Source organism: Oryctolagus cuniculus, chromosome 12 (assembly GCF_051225735.1).
Source record: "Oryctolagus cuniculus isolate XC-2025 breed Fujian yellow rabbit chromosome 12, ASM5122573v1, whole genome shotgun sequence".
Lineage (NCBI taxonomy): Eukaryota > Metazoa > Chordata > Mammalia > Lagomorpha > Leporidae > Oryctolagus > Oryctolagus cuniculus.
Window position 1 is genome coordinate 42,671,430 of NC_142878.1, and position 20,478 is coordinate 42,691,907.

The following is a 20,478-nucleotide window of genomic DNA, read 5'->3' on the forward strand; positions in this document are numbered from 1 at the left end:
ATATTTAATCTCTATTAATTCTTTTTTTTTTTTCTTAATGGCTTGCCTAAAACTGTCCCTTTCCTGTGTTCTACACATTTCTATTCTTTAGAATTTATTGGTAAAATCTCGAATGTTCTATGAGAAAAACCATTTTGGAAAATTAAAATTAAAATTTTCAAGTGCCTTGTAATTTACTTAATGATTGCAAAGAACTTCAAGGAGACTCATCTGTCTTGAAAGTGCAGCTGCCTTATTTTTATAATGTATTCTGATAGCAGCATTTAAAAAATAACCCTTCTGGATCTTAAAGTTTAGTTAAATTAAAACCAAATTTTTGAATGATGACTGTGTCCACATAAAACACCTTAAGGAAAAGGTGAAGAATTTATAGGTTTATGAGTAATTGGTTCTTTTATAACTTTTTATTTTCTAGAAAAGGGCTTCTGAACCATTTGGGACTTTCACAGAAGATTTATTTGTAGGTGTTTTTTTTTGTCTTACACAGCCATTATATTTTAAACATTATTTCTAATTTTAAACCTTATTTGGATCTTTCACTATTGCCAGATTTTGGGGGGTATTATCTTCATTTTTCTAAAAGCAAGATTCTGATCAATTGCATGCTCACTGTTGCTTAGGTCAACAAGAGTCAGTTTGACAGGCTGCAAAATGAACGAAAACTGAAGAGGGGCAAGGAAGGGAATGCACTCCCTTATGCATACTTCTTTTGGCAACCCCAGGCTCCTATTTTTAAAAATAAAACTCATTTCAGAACATTTGTCTGTCACCTTCACTTCAAATCCTATTGTTCATTCTCAAGATGTCCCAAGCTAATCTTCATATTCATGACATCATAATTGCAAATGGATGGCCCTTAATGTGTATACAAATGTCTTATCATTGAAAACACCCAGTTAAAAAAACATATTGATGGGAGGGAAAGTGAAGGAACAAAACTTGAACATGTGAATAAGACATAAGAAAAGTAGATCTTGATATTTCATCACCAACAAAACCTGTTCTTGCCTCCTCCAATTCAACAAATTCATTTGTACCTAAAGGAAATATTCAGAGTATCTATGTTTAACAGGCAATACAGACATGAATGGAGCTAATCTCCACCGTTGGGGAACTTAAAGAAGCAAGGAAGATAGGCATATAAACAAACAGCTAGCGTACCACGTGAGATAATCTGCAGAACTTTGTGATGATGATGTGAACAGAGACGAGAAGGCGAACGTGACCTGAGCAATGGAAGAGAGGACAACAGAAGCCTGCATGGACAAGACAGTAGAAACTGAACAGCTGGACAAGAAAAGGACATTCTACGTCCATCGTTTCTAGAAGGTGGATGGGAGTGTGTATGTCTCATGCAAAGAATGGACCATGAGGAGAAAGTAGGTGAATTAGTGGCAGGATGTAGAGGTAAAGCAACAAAACCAAATGACTGATGAGAAATTAAATTCAGGTTTGCAAAGTAGGCAGGAGTCAGAGTTGAAAGACCTTGAATGCCCTATCATGGAATTTGAATTTTATATTCTCCATAGAGAGCCATCAAAGGTGTTTTCATCTTGCTCTAACAAGATTGTGGCTTGTCAAATCACAATACTGAAAGATAAATTCTGCAGGATTGTGGGTAGATTAGTGGGAAAGATTCCAGTAGAAAAGGGCATGGATGAGCACTGAAACATAGACAATAGCAGTGGAATAAAGGAAGAGGAAGGCAGCTTGCACAAATTGGAAAATGATGAGAGTAACGGAGGTAGGAAAGAAGAGCAGGCTTGCAAGTGAGTTTGCAGACACGCGGTGCAGAACTGGCAAAGAGGGGTTCACTGGATTTGGAACGGGCTACGTTGAGGTGCCAGTGGGTAACTGAGAAGAGCCGCACGGTGTCTTATCGGCACACATGGCCGAGGCTGCCGAGAGCCAGATTCCGCTGCCAAGCACCTGCACTGAGGGAGGACAGGCCGGTAAGGGCAGTGCCAGTCTATTTCTTACAAACCACAAAAAGTTGTAGCTTTCATCCTAATTGTCTTTTGGGTGGTTACAAGCAAATGAGAAAACATTTCTGAGCTCAGGCAACTGTCATTCCAGGGTTAAAGAACAGCTGTTCAGAGAAAGCAGGTGACTGGTCTCAGCTGCCCACTGGTTAGTGGTAGAACTCAGAACAGACTTCAGGGCTCTAGGCCAGTTGTGTTTCACAATCAAACGAAAAGAAAGGTAACCCAATGCCTGCTGTAATTAAGATGTCAAACTATTTGGGCTTCATTTGGGATGGGAACAACCCGGAACTTCCTTTTGACAATAAAACTCTATCATTAGATGCCGTCTAACTGAGCCAAACCTACCATTTCTAATCCTGGTTTGCCATATGCAAGCTGAGTGAATTTGGCCAAAGTGCAAACTGAAAGAAGCCATTTCCTCCTCAGCACAATTATAAAATAAACATCTGAGTGCTGCGGCAGTGTGCTTCTGCGCTAACCACAGTGGTCATCAGCAAAGCTCCGATTAAAGCACCGTGGTGCCACTACCACACATTCTCTAGAATGGCTGGAACCAAGATGGCAGCCATCCAGAGTAGCTCTCAGTTACCTCCCGCAGGCATGGAAACCACGGGGTCTGAACACGTGCATATCCTATGGCCCTGCCTTTCCTCCCAAAAGAAACCCACCCATAGCTCCTAGCTGGAAGTCAGGCCCAAGAATGCTCCTGGAGAAATCATTCGTCTGCACCCCAAACAGGAAAGGTCCCCGAGGCCATGGAAAGTAGAACAGATAAATAAATCCAGGCACAGCCTGGATAGGATGAGAATGAAAAGAACACAACTACATACAACACGGTTAAACCTCACCAGGAAAACACTGAGTGAAAGAATTCAGACACAAAACAGTGTCAATGTATATAAAGAGATTCAAAATAGGCAACATTGCACCATGCTCTCAGCAGATAAGAAGCGCTGCTCTCAAGGCGGGAAAAAGAGTTGCTTCAGGAGAGCTGACAGCATTCTGCTCCTTGATTTGGGTTCTCATTGTACCAGTTGGCTTACAGATTCACTTAGCTCTCTACATCTTCTGCAATTACATGATTTTAACAAATTTCTTTTTAATTTCCCAGTCCCTAAATCATGATTCGCATTCTCTATGAGTAAATATTTCTGCATAAATCTATGTATTTACTTTCTAAGCACCCATCTACCTTTCTATAGCCGCTTACTTCTCTGGTTAGGTCAGTCCTTTCTGTACAGTAGATGATTTGCTGCAATGCAGGAAAGCACAGCAACTATATGAAAACGCCCTGCTTACTAAATACCAGTTAAGGGGCTCTGAAATATTTGTGCCTGAACATAAAACCATGATCAACTAGATTTTTGAATGAATTGGCAAGTAAATCATTTTTCAAAGAGTTGAAGTCATCATACAAATACACCTCATGCTCCGATCTCCTTGTATACTATAGTCTATTCTCATCATAATTTATTACATTATGGAAAATTAATGTTGATTCTACTGTAAATGATGTTTTCTAATTATTGTAACCTGGCAGAAGTATGTCCCATTGATTAGATTACTATGCTAATGAAAACCTGCAGTTTTATTCATTCCAACATTGAGGCAGAAAACCAATCCTTAAAATTAGATAATTTTAAAATATGACACTGTCAGAGATCTAAAACCATGAAACTAGGTGGGGAAAGGTTGTAATAATCACTTCAAATACTCACTATTTGTGATAATACAAAAAAATTCCAGATTTTTAACTGAATTTTTCCAAGATAGCTCACATGTTTTATTCAACTTTAATTTGTGTGAAATGCAAGACCTTTTCAATACAATTGAAAACTATTATTTTTCAAACTTGAAGGAAGATTTAAAAGTTGTTAGGTGAATTAAGATCAGTGCCTTGAATATAATAACACCCAAGTCTTCTAATTCTCTAGCTCATCTTCTTTGTCCCAATTAAAACAAAAAAGGGATATTAGGTTTGAAATCTCTCATGATTTATCACCTCTTACTGCTTTTTATATACAAACTGTCTTAAGATAAGAGGAGCCCTCCTCAAAAGCATTTTAAGTTTCTTGCAGGAGAAAAATAATTAAATTGCTTTGTCACATCCAAAAAGAGTAGACAAATAATGGGGACAGAAGTAGGCGTACAGCAGCCTACCGAGGAGGGTGTAGTCTTCCTTGTTTGCCTACTAGGAGCTTTAGCAGGATCACTGCTTCTCAGCTCTGGGTCTTGCTCTTGAATATGCATCACGCTCATGTCGAAGGAAGCGTTCTGTCATTCAGCTTTCCTAAGTGACAGTAGACTGGCTGAGGGTGGCATTCTTAGCAACATGGATTCACGGGTGCCCTGATACGGCTTTGTATTTAAATCTGAAGGAAGTTTTGGTCACCCGGCCCCTAACTTCAGAACTGGTGAGGACCTTCCAGGGCCACCCTTGCCTCCCTCCTGCTTCTCTTCCCCTCCCCTTCCCCTTCCTCTTGATTCATCCCAGTGTCAGAAGCCTTGAGGAGTGTTTCTGTTTCACACTTTCATTTCACAACAGGGTCACTGCAGTTGGATTTCCAAAATAAATAATACCCATCACCAGCCCCCTTTCCCTGTCTGATGGAAAAACACCAATTAAAAGAAGAAAACAGGTTAATGTAAAAATTACAGCTTTTAGAAAAACAAATACTAATTTTATTCGTAGAGCAGAAGTGGAGGAAAAATACAAGTGTTGGTAAACAGGCAATTGTGGTGTTAAGAAGCGATGAGTAGCAGCTTAGCATTGAAAGTCCAATAATCGCGGGTACCAGAAAGCAGTGGCAAAACGAAGGTTAAAAGAGAGGGTGACAGATCTGCTGATTCAAAACGATCTTCAAAATGAGCTTCCCTTGAACATTAAATGGAAAAATCCAGAGTCTGGATTGCCAACTGTTTACAAAGAGAATACTATTCCGAAGAACTCCGTGACTTAAACAATAACATCTTTCAGATTCCTCTGGGAAGATTGGGAGATAATATGAAATTTAAACTAGCACTTGGACTTTCTCCATTCTATGCACAGTGAAGACGTTTTTGGCATGCCATTTGAAATATTTTCCTATCAGTTTATCATTCCAAAACATAGTGAAAACACACGTCTGCAGTCACACTCTGTGGTATATAGAAAAAATACTGTCAAAGGCAGAGCCCTCTTTGCCTTATATAGACATGAATAACAATCCCCTAGATCCCCTTACTGCTTACTCGCAACCTTTAATGTGGGTAAGACACAGGCTTGAAGAAATTCTTTGTAAGAGAAGAATCACCATGTGCTCTTCGGCAAGTGAGGTAACATTGTCCCTCCCACCCTCACACTTCAGTTTACCAATCTAAAACACGGGGACAATAAAAGGACCTACTTCTTTATATTATCGTGAGGAATTAATGAATTGATAACTAAAATCCCCTTGAGAAAGCACATGTACCAGTATCAACAGTAAAGAGAACACAAAACTGTCAGGAAAAAGGAAGGAGCACGAGGAGAGGAAGGAGCTCAACAGCCCGAGTGGACAGGTTTATTGAGGAGTAAACCTGAGAGAGAGCCTCCCCGGACAGGTGTGAAACCCAGAGACTAGGATTTGATGGGCTGGTTCTGAGGAAGAAAGCAGAGGGTTGGGAAATTTCTCTACGGAGCAGGGGTTAGGATCTGCACTCAGTCACAGAGGCAAGGAACTGCAAAGTGGATCGAAACTGCCACGAAACCGGTTTCCTGCTTTCTCTCCTGGCTTCAGCCATTCACAACTTTCGTTCTTGCTGCATCGAAATCAGTGAGGAAATACTTACTGTTCAGAAAATGACCAGCTATTAAAACATGTGTAACTGCTAGGGGAAAAAAAAATGTAAAATATGTTGACGAAGACCATATGAGGACTGCAAAACCTAAAATATTTTCTGTTTGGCCCTTTACAGAAGTATTCCCCCAACCGTGCTGGAAAAGAGAAATTCTGACTACAATAGATGCATTTATTGAGTGTAAGTGAATAACACATACGGAATGTTAGCACTACTCAGAGTTTTCTCTGGCCTACAAAGCATTTACTAAGCTTTAAAACTGATTACATGGGACCTGCATTTCAGTGTCGTGGGTAAAGTCACCTCCAACTCCAGCATCCCACATGGTACTGGTTGGAGTCTGATCCAGCTCCCTGCTAATGCGCCTGGAAAGCAGCAGAAAATGGCCCAAGTGCTTGGGCCCCTGCACCTGCATGGGAGACCCAGAAGAAGCACCTGGCTCCTGACTCCTGATTTCTGCCTGGCCCAACCTCTGCCATTATGGCCATATGGGGAGTGAACCAGTAGATGGAAGACTCTCCCCCCATCTTCCCACAATCTCCCTCCCTCCCTCTCCCCCCAACCATAATCCTTTCAAATAAATAAATCATTAAAAATTGATTACATAACCGAATTATAATTTCTAGCAGAAGTTCAACAAGTACTCATCAAAGAAAAGCCCTCTGAATAAAGAAAGGCTGATGCCTGATTCTGATGCCAGCAAATTGTTAGTTGGGGGTTTTATTTTGTTCTTTTTCTTAAATAAAGATTTTATTTGTTTACTTGAAAGTCAATGTTACAGAGAGGCAGAGGCAGAGGCAGAGAGAAATATCTTCCATCCTCTGGTTCACTCCCCAGATGGCCACAAAGGCTGGAACCATGCCGACCTGAAGCCAGGAACCAAGAGCTTCCTCCGGGTCTCACACATGGGAGCAAGGGCCCAAGGACTTGGGCCATCTTCTATTGCTTTCCCAGGTCATAGTAGAGAGCTGGATTGGATGTACAACAGCCAGGATTCGAACCGGTGCCCATATGGGATGCAGCAGTGCAGGTGACGGCTTTTCCCACTACGCCACAGCACCAGCCCCTTTGTTCTGTTTTTAAGCCTGGGCTATGAACTTAATCCCCAGGAACTAGCAGGATACACAGGTGCTTCAAGGCTATTATTGCCACACCAGCCTCATTCGGAGCTGCACAACTCCAGGGGACCCCAGTCACATCGTTCCCCATGACTTATGCTCAGGGCTTGCCTTGTGTGTGAAAGACAGCAGGAATGAAGTCCCTTTGTGGCACCCCCCAGTGATACTAACCTCAACTCACTTTAAAAACTGATCTATTTTCAAATTTATTTGAAAGTCAGATAGACAGATTGACAGAGATCTTGTACCTTCTGGTTCACTGCCAAAAGCTGTCATAGGCACAGGTGGGCCAAGTTGAAGTCAGAAACTCACCCAGATCTCCCATGTGGATAGCAGGGAACCTCCTGCCTTCCAGGGCATACATCAGCAAGAAGCCGGACTGCAGGATTCCATCCCAGGCACTCCGGTGGAGGCATCCCAAGTGCTATCTTAACCATTACACCAAACACTTGTCCCTCAGCTCCTTTGTAATTGGAATTAAGTTGGCAAATAAGGAAAATAATTTAGACATGTTTTGTTTCTTTTAAATATTCACATCTTTTTTTATTTCCAAATGTCAGCATTCTCAGACAGACTTGAAAACATTTCTTTAAGATTTATTTATTTATTTTGAATGTCAGTTATGGAGAGAAAGGGAGAGAGAGGTCTTCCATTCGCTGGTTCACTCCCCAGATGGCCATGATGGCCACAATGGCCAGTGCTGGACCACACAGAAGCCAGGAGCCACAGGCTTCATCTGGGTCTCCCATGTGGGTTGCAGGGCCCTAAGCACTTGGGCCATCTTCTGCTGCTTTCCCAGGTGCATTAGCAGAGAGCTGGATCATTAGTAGAGTAGCCAGGATTCAAATCGGTGCCCATATGGGATGCTGGTGATGCATGCAGTGGCTTTACCCACTATGCCACAGAGCCAGCCCCTTAAAAACATTTTAAAACATATGCTTGGAAAACTTCAATTTATTCTTGGTGACTTTGACATCTCTCTGGCCATAATTGGGATTAGACAAGCATATAAAAAGAATCACTGGGGGCGGCACAGTGGCATTAGTGGGTAAAATCTGCTGCCTGCAGTTCCGGCATCCCATATGGGTGCCAGTTCGACTCCCAGCTGCTCTCCTTCTGATCCAGCTCTCTGCTATGGCCTGGGAAAGCAGTAGAAGATGGCCCAAGTCCTTGGGCCCCCGCACCTATGTGGGAGACCCGGAAAAAGCTCAGGCTCCTGGCTTCATATCTGCCCAGCTCTGGCCGTTGCAGCCATCTGGGGAGTGACTCAGCGGATGGAAGACCTCTCTTTCTCTCTTTGTAACTCTTTCAAATAAATAAATAAATCTTTAAAAAAAACACTGCAGGAAAAATATTTTTAATGGGACATTTGACAAACTCAGCCTTGGTATCTTCTTGCCAAGAAAGAGGGATGCAGCTCAAATGTTAGCACAATAATTGAAGCAGACTGAATACTGTTTTCCAAAGATTTAAATGTCATTGACTGATGGATACTATCTCATTGGGGGCCAGAACAGTGGCCTCGTAGTTACCATTAACAGTCATCTTGGTCTAGAAAAGCTGAACTTAATTCTAATTTATGATCTAAATGAGGACATAGATGTTGTCCTAATCAAACTTGTGGATGACGTACAAGTGGAAGACCTTGAGGATAGTAGGTATGGTTCTCAAATGAACAGTGGCTCAAAAACTAAGGGAATTACTCATATTAGAAATCAATTCTTTGCATGAAGGAGCCTCCTAAAACATGAATCTTTCAATTTTGATATGTGTTAACTGAATTTTGAATCTAAACACATTTTGGCTTTAACAGACTGAAGGAAATTTTTAAAAACTGGGTTAAGTATAGAGAACAGTATTTTCCCTGTGTTTCAGACAAATAAACAAAAGAAGTAAATTTGGGGGCTGTGAGCACATTGTTGTGCTGACATAGTTGTATAACGAGCTAAGATCAGAGCTTGCTGCATTGCATTCAATATCATAGCCTTAAAGAAGGAATTATCCCTACAGGGAGATGGGCTCATTTTTCCTCAGAGACAGAAACAAAGAGAGAGAGTGAGCATGGCTGTAAATTCTGAGGTGAAAATAAAAGAAATTGAGGGGACTCGTGTTGAAATCTCTCTTTTTTCAGTAAGGTAGAAAATAAGGCCACCAACGGACAATGCGTCTCCAAGATCAGGGTTGGAAGGATAGAGAATACACAAAAGGCAAATAAAAAATATGCAGGTCTAGTGAGTCAAAGATATATAAACAAAATCAGGTTGCCATCTTAGCAGGGAGGAAAGAGTACGAGTCTGCAGATGATTCTGGTGTCATGATTTTGGAGAATTTGCTCTATCAACCTTTGATGATAACCACACATACAGAACCAAGAAAGGAGATGGAAGGTTTAAAAGGCCTGAGACTTTAAATATACTTCACATACTACTGACATGTTTGCTCATTTCAAGGAGCCTAGCCTAAGTAAGGGAGCAAGTTTGAGTGTCTAGAAGATGGTTTGGGAATCACTGGCAGGCACAGTCTAGAGCAAGGACAAGAGCAGAGAGGATGGGAAGAGAATAGGTTGTGAACCCAAATAGTAATAATAAATTCTTGTGCTCAAGACTAACAAGTGAAGAAGTGCTGAGTGATGATGTCACCACAGGTATGGCTGTGCCAGGGGTGAGTGACATTGAGGGCTGACTGAGAAGATGTGGAGCTGTGAGACCAGGGGCTTATCAGGTCACCACCGTGTGTACAGGACTATAGAGAATGGTGACAGAGCATGAAGTGTTGAAGATGAAGGCTCCAGTGCCAGCATCAGTGAAGAGTTTGGAAGAGGAGAGTGGTGTTAGGGAGATATCATGGGCTCCAGAAGAGGTTTGTTTGCTTCAAAAAATAAGACGACAGACTTGCATGCAGCGGTTATTAAGGAATTGATTGCTCTTCGTCTATATCGCATCAGGTGTCTCTCTTCATGTCCTCCCTGGCTACAGGTTGCTTCAGGAGTTGCTGCAGCAACCAAGTGCACACAAAAGGAACCTGACAGCATCTCAGCTCAACCAGACCACTCAATTCGTCTTCTGCTCAGAGCTTTTCTGATGATGCAACATGGCACTCACTGGTGTGTAATTTAAAAACAGGGAGAGTTAAAACTATCAGGATAACGTTTGACTGGCATGTAGCTGGTAGATAAATGAGACCCTCCTCCTTCCTTTGGCAAATGATTCCAAAGTGCCTTCCATGTTCCTCAGGGCACCCAGAGGCTTGTTCTCCAGCTGTCCACAGCACAACTTATATTGACTTCCCGTTCTTCCTGAGCCCACTCTTCTCAGTTCCATGTCCTGTTCTCCAGAGTTGCTTTTTAGAACACGCTACCTGAAGGCAAATCCCTGGTACACAAGGTCTTGGAGGAATCCAAGACCCTTATCTGCAAGAGGAAGCCATCCAGTGAGGAATAGGCAAGATTTCATGGTCAAGCAAAAGCTAGGTTTCAGTTTTAAGTTGAGGATGAAAGAAACTTGAAAGACACAGAGAAGTTTCTTATACAACACAAATTTCAAAGCCATTCTCCTGGAATGGACGGCAGGTCAGAACAAGAGCAGGGCTGACAGAGATGAAAGCAGGGGAGGAAAAGTAAGAAGGTTAAGTATGAATCATATATGGTAAATAAGTCACTCTGTACCAGAAAATAAATACACTAATAACCATGAGGGGCACGTTGTAGACAGCTGTATTTATTGCTGCAGCCTGGTATTTGCCTTCATCTTCATTTGTTCTACCCCAGGCAGAACATCAGACAGTCTAGCCTCGCCGTGTATCTCTGTTTCTTGCCAACATGTTGATGTCACCCTGTATCAAGCCCTTAACGTCACTTCAATTCACATTCATGTCTTTTGTCTTTCTCCTGCTATCTAGTTTACTGTAGTTTCATTGAACTTGCTTTTCTCTAAGTAGGATACATGGTCAGTTCATCTAAGAGCAAATGTCAAGAAACACATATTTACCCCCAATGACAGCTTGTACTGTCCATTTGGAAAATGACTTAATACACATTTATATATAATTATATAAGTAAAACATTTTTAGGATTATTTGAGATTACATATATATATATACATATACGTATATATATGTGTGTGTGTGTGTATATATATATATATATATATATAGAGAGAGAGAGAGAGAGAGAATCTTTCTTCTCTTGGTTCACTCCCCAAATACCCATGGCAGCCAGGGCTAGGCTAAAGCCAGGAGCTAGGAACTCAATCCAGGTCTCCCATGAGGGTGGCAGTGACTCAAATCTCCCAAGGTATGCATTACCAGGAAGCTGTGATCTGGGGTGGAGTGAGGACTGGCTCCAAAGCCAGTGAGTTCGCTATATCAAAACTCACTCCCATAATTACATAATTTTCACAATACATGTGTATATTTGTTAATGGCATAGAATTCTGACAGAACACTAGATTCCTGGGGGATATTTTTATAATAACACCACTCAATTTTGCCATATTCTCTGATCTTTTAAAATTTGAGCCAATGAAATACCTTCAGTCCTATTTCTTTTGAGCTGAATTCTGTTACTTTCAGACATTTTGATTTAAAACATAGGTGGTAAGAGATATTAGGAATGAGTTGTAACAAAGAGAAAAAATACATCTGTTGTTACTTCCTGAGCTTGTTGAATCACAAGCAGGTCCCCCCCAGGTCCTACCAAACCCATAACAGAAGGTAGGCCTGAGAGGGTCTACAGGTTTGACATGTGACTAAATCTCAAATAGTTACTGCATAGAAAGAATTTGCAAGGGAGACATGTTTGTTTAGGATCAAAAGACACCTTTGAGGTCATCAGCTCTGTACTTCCTGCATGTATTTTATATTACAATTGTTTTATTTTCTTCATGTACTACTCAGCCTTAAATTTCTTCACAGATGAACCTTAATGCAATTATTCAGCAGTGGGATATTACAGATGAAACTGTTACTGAGTATATGTGTACAGCTCTTGCCTGTAGAAATACTAGGTCTGGCCTTTTTAATGGAGATCAGAGTTTTGATTACTCAATTCCATCACCCTTCTCTCACCATCCCACAATGACACACACCAGAATCCTCTAACTTTCACGGTCATGGCTTAATTAGTACACTCAGCTTTTAGAATTCATCCTCTTTATCCAGGCTCTTTCAATTATTTCTGCTATTTGTTTTTTAATGCTTGCTATTGTACCTCTCACCTCTCACTGATGAGGTTTTAGCACACATTTTCACATTTTCCCCTAAATATTATTCATCATCCCATCATCCTAGTTAGTGGTGTCAGTTTAAATTATGGATTTCTTTTTTAATGCATTTTCTAGAATTTTTAAAATTAATTAACTGTACCATTTGAGAGAGAAACAGAGAGCTCCCATCTGCCAGTTCACTCCCCAAATGCTAGGGAGTAGAGGCAGAGCTCCAATCCAGGCACTCCAGCATGGAATGTGGGCATTCCAAGTGGGGTATTAACTCTTGTGCCAAATGTACCCCTAGTTATGATCTCAAAGCAACACTCAACAAACTATAATCCCAACCACCCAAAGGCTAATCCACGGACAGGGTCTTGTTTGGCATCCTCTCTCTTTTCTTGAACAGCTAAGCTTTCCAAAAGCTGATTGGTTACAGCAATGTTCATAATCAAGACTAAAATGTATTCATTAAACATGAACTAGCAGATGCTTACTGAGCCCCATATTTTTAAAAATTGGTTTTAATGTGATGATGAGAAGGTAGCGATCTAGATTGCCTATATATGTATATAGCTAATTCGAGGAAAACAATATTTTAATACTAGCATATGTGTATGTGAACTGCAAAGTGCAGCAGACTTGGGCTGTTGTCTACAGCCAACTTTAGTTACTTCCTTTTTATTTTTTGCTTGGAGGGTGGAATCACTCCATCCCATTATCAATTCACGGGACTTGGTGAGAGCTGTCCATACCCTATGTCTTCTAGCCCACACAAACACATGCTTACACACTTGCACACATACACAGACCCGCTGGGGCCACCTGACTCGGCTTGACTGCTCACAGCTCTCTACTCATTCACTGCAGAATGTGTTTTGGGAATGAGACTGCGATATAAGTCCAACAAGGCCCAGTCGTAGGACTTCTGTGTTTCCATTGAAGTTTGGAGTAGGTGGCATGCAAGCATAGAAGTACGGGTGGCCATCTCACCAACTCCTCTGTAAAGGCTTCTCAAAGATAACAACATAGAAGAAAACAAATCCAAAAGATGGAGATCGATCAAGTTCTGATGATGTTCTTCGAAAAGCAGCAGCAGTCATATTTTGCTGAGCCAGTTATACCACCATCCCTCCGAGTCATATGAGCCTGTTCTAAGTCATGCATTTTGGTTTGGTTTGGGTCCCTATTACAACTGGAAGAACCCTTACTGATGGACATAGTTTGTCAAATAACAAGTTTGATCGTCCATTTACGTCAGATCTTTTGCATGCCAGTACTTCTCCGAGCTACACATCACTCCCTTCAGAAGCATCTGGGTGCATACAAAGTGACAGATTCTTTCACTGCACCCCTAAACTTCTCAATCAGAATCTATAAAAGTGAGGCTCCTGAATCTCATGTTTCACAAACAACTTCTGGCGAATTTACGCATATTAAGTTTTGAAAAGTACTACTGAAGTCATTACTTTAGATTATACCAACTCAGATCAAGTAGTTTTTTTTTTAATCAAATTGACATCTGAGTTCAAATTCTTTTCACATGTTTGATCCCCAGATTGTGCCATGTGAGCAATGATGAAAGTAGAAAACTAAGTTAGTACTCAATAGCACGTGTGAAGAAACCATGATGGGACTCACATGTCAACTCCCCGCTGAAGTTCCCCGTCACATCTTCCCTGTGATCCAAGTGACCATGAGAAGAAGCAGGCTTCTGCCAGGTAAAGGGATTGGGAGCCCTGGCAGACGGGGAGGTGGAAAGGAAGGCAGTGGGAGCAGAAGCTGCAGGAGTCAAGGCAGACCACAGTGGAGACAGAGGACTACCGTGTGTCTTTGTTCTTTCAAATGTTGCATGAACTGTGCATCCTTCCACACAGCATTAACTCCCCACACTTGGGTATTTCCTCATTTCCCAAAGAGATAGCACAAGCAAAAGTCCTTTGTTGGTGAGTATGGGGTTCCTGAGCACAACTGGACCTTTTGTGTTACATTTAAAGAAGATGTGCATAATTGGGAAAACCTTTAGACCCAACTCAAGGAACTGACTTCTCAGGGGAGATAGAATATGTGAAACAAAATCTGCATAAATTTGCCAATCAATCAAAAGATAAACAATTCCACAAAAGAGAAAGAATGAATGAAAGGAAGAAAGGAAAGAAGATAGGAAGGAAGGAAGGAAGGAAGGAAGGAAGGAAGGAAGGAAGGAAGGAAGGAAGGAAGGAAATATAGGGATTTCAACAAGTATATGGAAAATACACATAATCATTTTGTTCTTTTTTTCCCCAAACTTTGAAGTCCTCTCATATTAATACATATAGTGACACTATTGAAGCCAGAAAACCAATAAGCTCAATGAAATAATACCCAGTAGAGTACTGATACAAAATTCTAAAAATGGCATGACTACCATGAAGGGAAGCAGATCAGCCATTACTTAGGGTTGGGTGTCAGAAGGCACCCACCACAAAGTGGCACATGAAGACTATTCAGGGTGATGGGACTGTCCTATATCCTGATTGTAGAGGATACATGACTGTACACGACTATCAGTTTACCAAATTGTATACCTTCAATGGGTGAACTTATGTAAATCATATCTCAATAAAACTAGGATTAAACAGCAAGGTTAGATGGAATGGAAACAGCTTTTATCAGAGCAGAAGTAGACACACAGAAGGGTTGTAGGGAGGCACTGACTGCGGGGGTGGGGTGGGGGGGAGCAGCCTGTGGCAGCTCCCAATAAAGGAAGCACCTGGGAGGTGCAGTGGGAAGGAGAGCATCTTGCCCTTGGGCAGTGACCTCCTCACTCCTGGCTTTTGTTGCTTTTTGGTCTCGGTGCCAGATGCCACAGTGATCAGAGCTGGAGGAGGCTTAGAGCTTTGCATGAAAGTGATCAAGACAGGGATAAAACCTTTGGAATTTATCCTCTGATAGAAACATAGAGGGTATGGCTGGGAAGGGCTGGGATGGATAACAGTAACACAGAGGTGGCACCCCAGTGTGGCCATCTGAGAGAGGACACTTCCTAGTCTCTGTGTTAGTGCCCTTGGAGCTTTTCTGAAGCTAGGAGCAGAGTACTGGATCTGTCAACAAGTTCTAAGCTACTTACATGCAAAAAACTTAAGGATACTAGCAAACACCCATTGAATTAAAAAGCTATTCTGTGGGTGCAAAATGCTTTGTACAACTTATTCTTAAAAATGGAGGGCATGTAGCAAGCAAGCTTGATTAGAGCAGCTTTACTTTGGACCTTCACAATGAAAGTAGAAGTGTTTTTTTTTTTTTTAAGTGCTTTCCCATAAATATCCTGTCTGCACGCTGAGAGGACAAATGCAGACAGTCGAATTCTGTCCATTCTGTGAACCCCTTAAAAATAATGGGGTCTTCCTATCAGCAGTGTTTGATGGCCAGAGGATGGCTCTGGGCTGCCAAGTGGGATGACTTTTTATTTAAATCCCAATTTTCCCTTCCAGCCACTTGCTGTCATAAAGCAAAGAAAATTTGGCTTTTAAAAAAAGTGGCAACTCATGTAAAGAAACAATTAGGGGGATTATTAAAAATCCATAAATTATATTAAATTTATAAAAAGCTCTTAGTGCCAATAAATAAGTCATGTCCTTTTCTAGACCCATTCAAACTGGGCACCAATAAAAAAAAAAAAGCACAAGGAAATGAAAAGTTCAAATGGAAGAAAAATCACTAGATGAATTACTTCATCCTAAATGTTGCAATTGGCTTCTTTTACAGGAACAATCTTTTTTCCAAAGGTGATAAACGCAGAACCTCATCAATCTGGCTCTTTACCCTTGGCGGATGCTTGTCTTTCTATATGCATTTTTTTCCCCTCTCTTTGGCTCCAGACACAAAACAGAGTATCATTGTGATCCAGGATTTGTTTGAAGAGATTTCATCTGGAAAGAAGTCAAGCAAGGCACTAGCAGGGGAGCTTTTACAGATTATGACCTATAATCTGGTTAATACTCTGAGACACAAAGATCTGCACGGTGGGCTAAGATGACTTCCTATGTGGCCATGTGCCCCACTTCCCCTAGTCCCTGGAAGAACCCAGCTTGTGCATACTGGCAGACTGGGAGGGAAGGCAATATAGATAGAACGGCCTATATTCCAAATCTAGCACAGGATCATCATCTAATAATAAAATTCGCTTATTCTGCTATTACTGCCAAGGGAATCCATTTTCTTTATGGTAATGGATATCGTATTCTTGGTGCTTGATAAAGACTTGGTGTTGGGATTGAGTGAAAGGCTTTATTTCCACGCAGATATTTGGGCTACTCCTTAACATTTCACTTTTTTACTAAAAGATGATATAAAGCAATGTTCAACTTTATATATCCATTTGGAGGCCAGTAAATTTTAATTCATCCTCTTTAGGGACCATCTGCTGAAAGTAAATCTTCATAGCATCTAAATTAAATTGTGAATATGCTTCCCTTTATTTAAACACCAAGAAGTTTCTAGAAGACTCTAAGTAATACAATTTTTTCAATCAAAAATGAAAGATTAATTTCCCAACTCAAATTTGATTTTTCAAGATTGTAGAGCTTACAGCTTTTTAATGACTGCTTTCAAGTCCTGAGACACTATTTCTGTTTTGAAAATATTAAGTGTACAAGAGGGACTAAATCTCCAAAACTCTGCCTTTGTGCAGATCAGTCTTCCAACGCATTCACTTGCATACCCATGCTTGTGAGTGTGAGGATTAAATATCCCAACAGTGATTCCCCAAGTAACGCATACTTGACTTAAGAACAATTTATATGCAGAAAAAGTCATCAGAGGAAGCAAACCCAAAGCTCCTGGTTCTTCTGGGTACCATCTCTTTGTTTCCCAATCATACATGGGGAATAACTCGTTTACAGGAATGCCTCCTCTTAAAAACATACCAACAGAGAAGTCACTGGACCTTGAAAACATCACCCCACGTGCTTTTTGAAGGAGTCTCTGTCCTCGGAATCTGTTCCCCCAATACCAGTGTACCACAGCAGGGCAGCACGTGAGAGCTGAGGTGCATGGTGTGCCTGGAATAATGCTACAGTTCCTCCCATCCTATGGGTCGGGTTTTTAGAGAGCCAAATTACATTTCTAAAATTATCTCCAGGAAGAAATTCTAAACTTCAGACAATTGACATGAGTGCTAACTCTTAGAACTAGCCCATTCGTAAGGTAGGAGCTTCTAGGTTTATTGTTCCAAGTCAGTTCTTTGCCATATTGATTGAGAAACTGAAGGTAAGCTAAGTAATCTCCATACAAGTTTCAGAGTCTGAAGTGATTGAATTCCCTGACACATCTACTCCACAGATTATTCATCTTATTCATCCCATAGATTATTTTGTTCACAAATAAACTTACTTGTCCAAAAAAAAAAAAAAAATGAGACAAAGCATTGTTCCAAGTGAAACTTTAAGTGTGAACTTTTGGGTAGGCAAGACAGTAGATTTTTAACTCTCAATTCTTCCTTGATTCCATGGAAAAGGATCAGTTCTAATACTTCCTGCCTTCACCTCCCACACTATTCCCATAAACCTCACATTAAGAACTATGTTTGGGGGCGGGTGGATTAAAGCCACAGCTTACAGTGTCAGCATTCCATATGGGCACCAGTTCGAGTCCCAGCTGCTCTACTTCCAATCCAGCTCCCTAGTAATGGTCTGGAAGAACAGTGCAAGATGGCCCAAGTGCTTGGGCCTCTGCACCCATGTGAGAGACCCAGAAAAAGCTCCTGGCTTTGGCCTGGCCCAGCCCCAGTTGTTGTGGCCATTTGGGGAGTGAACCAGCAGATGGAAGATCTCCTTCTCTGTAACCCTGCTTTTCAAATAAATTAATTTACAAAACTATATTTGATGCAGTCTATCCTTGTAGAAAAATAAAAGGGAAAAGGGAGGAATTCGAAATGTTCAGATGACTTTGGCACTTAGGAAGTATCTGACTTCCTTTCTGTATATATGAGTCCTGTTTCTCAATGCATTTGGACATTGAAATTATTTAAAAGAGATTTTTTTAACTTTTATTTAATGAATATAAATTTCCAAAGTACAGCTTATGGATTACAATGGCTTTCCCCCCCCCATAACTTCCCTCCCACCCGCAACCCTCCCCTCTCCTGCGTCCTTTCCCCTTCCATTCACATCAAGATTCATTTTCAATTAAAAAGAAATTTATTTTAATAAGGAAACAACAGAACAAAATTTCAGACTCAATCAATAACAGTTCTGGGCTGAAGCAAAGGGTTAATGCAAAAGCGAAGTGCACTTGAGAACATGTAACCTTTCTCAGGATGAACTTCCCACATAAATCCTCACCTTTCTCTGGTCGTTCGGAGACAAATATCCTGGCTGTCAGAACCAGAGAGCTTCAGATAGGTGGCCTGGGGCAGCTGGCATCATTGTCACATTTTCCTCATCTGTAAAATAAGGACACCAATGCCTTCTTCCTCAGCGACACTATGAAAACCAAACATTAAAATAACTCATAAAACAGACCTCATTTTGTAGAGGTCCAGTCTAAAATATAAGTCTCAATTCAAAGACCACTAGACCAATCAGTGACTTTTAAAAGCCCAAGTAGGGGAGTTCTAGTCCTTTTGACTATCCAAAGCTTTGGTCTCCTTTCTTTTAATCTTATTTTAAGCTTATTAAGTTTGGGTATTTATATGTACTGTGCTCCCAATCCACAATACTTGAATACTGCCACATATATTATTTCATTGGATCTTCACAGCAGCTGTGTGAGGTAGATACAGTTTTTCCAGTGACAGAACAGAAGGACAGAGAAGCTGGTGTTTCCACTGAGTCTCCCAGCCTGCAGCCATCAGCCTTGAACCGAGGTCTCCTGGGTCACGCAGTCAAGGACACAGCAGTTCCTCTCTAGGTACAGAAAGGCCAAGTCTGTCTTTATCCCCCTTGCTTTCAGAGCTGCATGAATATCCACCAGAAAAATGGGATGACTCCTCCAGAAGGGATACCGATATGCACGGACAAGGCAAAGAGAGCAAGGATTCTGCACAGGCAGCCACAGGGTTCCGCGCAGTCCCACTAAGAACTGCGCATCATTAGTCTTTTGCTCGATTTGTTCCAAAGAGTGTTTCCTAACCATCAGGAGCAGGAGGGAACGATCCAGGAAGAAAACCCCAGTCATCGTGGTGAGAGACCGTTGCAGGGGTACAGTGACAGCTCAAGGTTTTCCTGTCATCGTGAAAGTGGAGCAGTAAGTAGAAAACAGCAGTAAGTCAGAGGCTAGAGCTGTAAGATGGTCTCCGGGTGTCTGCCCGCCGCCGCTCTAACAGCCTGAGAAAGGGTGACTCGGCAGAATAAGGGCAAACTGCTAACTACTGAGTCTGGCTTTGAAGAGAGGAGAAGAGAGAAAGCGAAACTTGACCACGTCCCTGTTTCTGGGAACTCAAAACACCTGACCGACTTCAGTGGCCGTTTCACGATGGGAAGGCAAGCACCTGCTCCTGATGCCTTCAGATTCAAGCTGATGGAAACCAAACGCAGACATGGTGGACAAACCGCTGTGGTGCGGCTGCTCCCACCTGCAGGCCTCCAATCCCAGGAATGGGAGTGAAAAGAGCTCGCCTAGGATAATAATTACTCAGAGGAAAAAAAGATTCTGAAACCCGACCATGGGGCACATCTCAGCTGAAGTGGCCACTGGGGGAAAATGCCAAATTTGCTTTCATTCCTGACTTATCTTTCAGTTGGTTAAATGTTTCAGAAGCAAAGGTCCCAGGATTCACCCCTACTGCTTAGATCCAACTTTCCTACCACACTAGTGTATGAGGGCCACCACCTCCCTTCCCTTCTCTGTCAATAAAAGGGACCCTGAACCAGACTCTTCTCTTGGTAGCTAACCATCAGTTAGGAGTGATACATTTCCACTCAGAGGAAATTTTCCACAGGCCTTAGGACTAGCACTGAGCCACCACAAACATTTCGACCTCATCACTTTATACTAGCAATCTCATTCACTCAACCAGATACTGTCATCGACAACAAAATTGTGGGGAGCAACTCGGACTAGACTGTTACTGGAATTAAGACTTATTCTATGCATCTGCTCTCCCACAATATGGCGCTGGGAGAGGAGTAAAAACAGCTTCTACACAGCTGCCTCCAGTTCAACCAATAAACAGCAGGACCTGCTCCTGATTGGAGGAGAGCAGCGTACTCGGCGTGTGGGTAGCAGAGTTGGGATTGGTGGAAGAGGACTATAAAGGAGGAGAGAGACAACATGCACCAGGAACACCTGAGGAACATCTGAGCAGCCCCCGAGAGAGCCGGCCGGTGGTGTGCCGCTCCCCCGCGGAAGTGGGGAATGTGGCAGGGGGAACCG

The 20,478-nt window shown here is 41.7% G+C and overlaps 1 long non-coding RNA gene across 1 annotated transcript in view; it reads right to left on the minus strand.

Annotated features, from left to right (window-relative positions):
• LOC149123015 (uncharacterized) overlaps positions 1-20,478 on the minus strand; it is a 39,386-nt gene that overhangs the window by 4,124 nt on the left and 14,784 nt on the right. Inside the window, exon 2 of the long non-coding RNA XR_016218518.1 lies at positions 18,447-18,547. This is a non-coding gene — a long non-coding RNA (uncharacterized LOC149123015). The remainder of the gene's footprint in view (positions 1-18,446; positions 18,548-20,478) is intronic.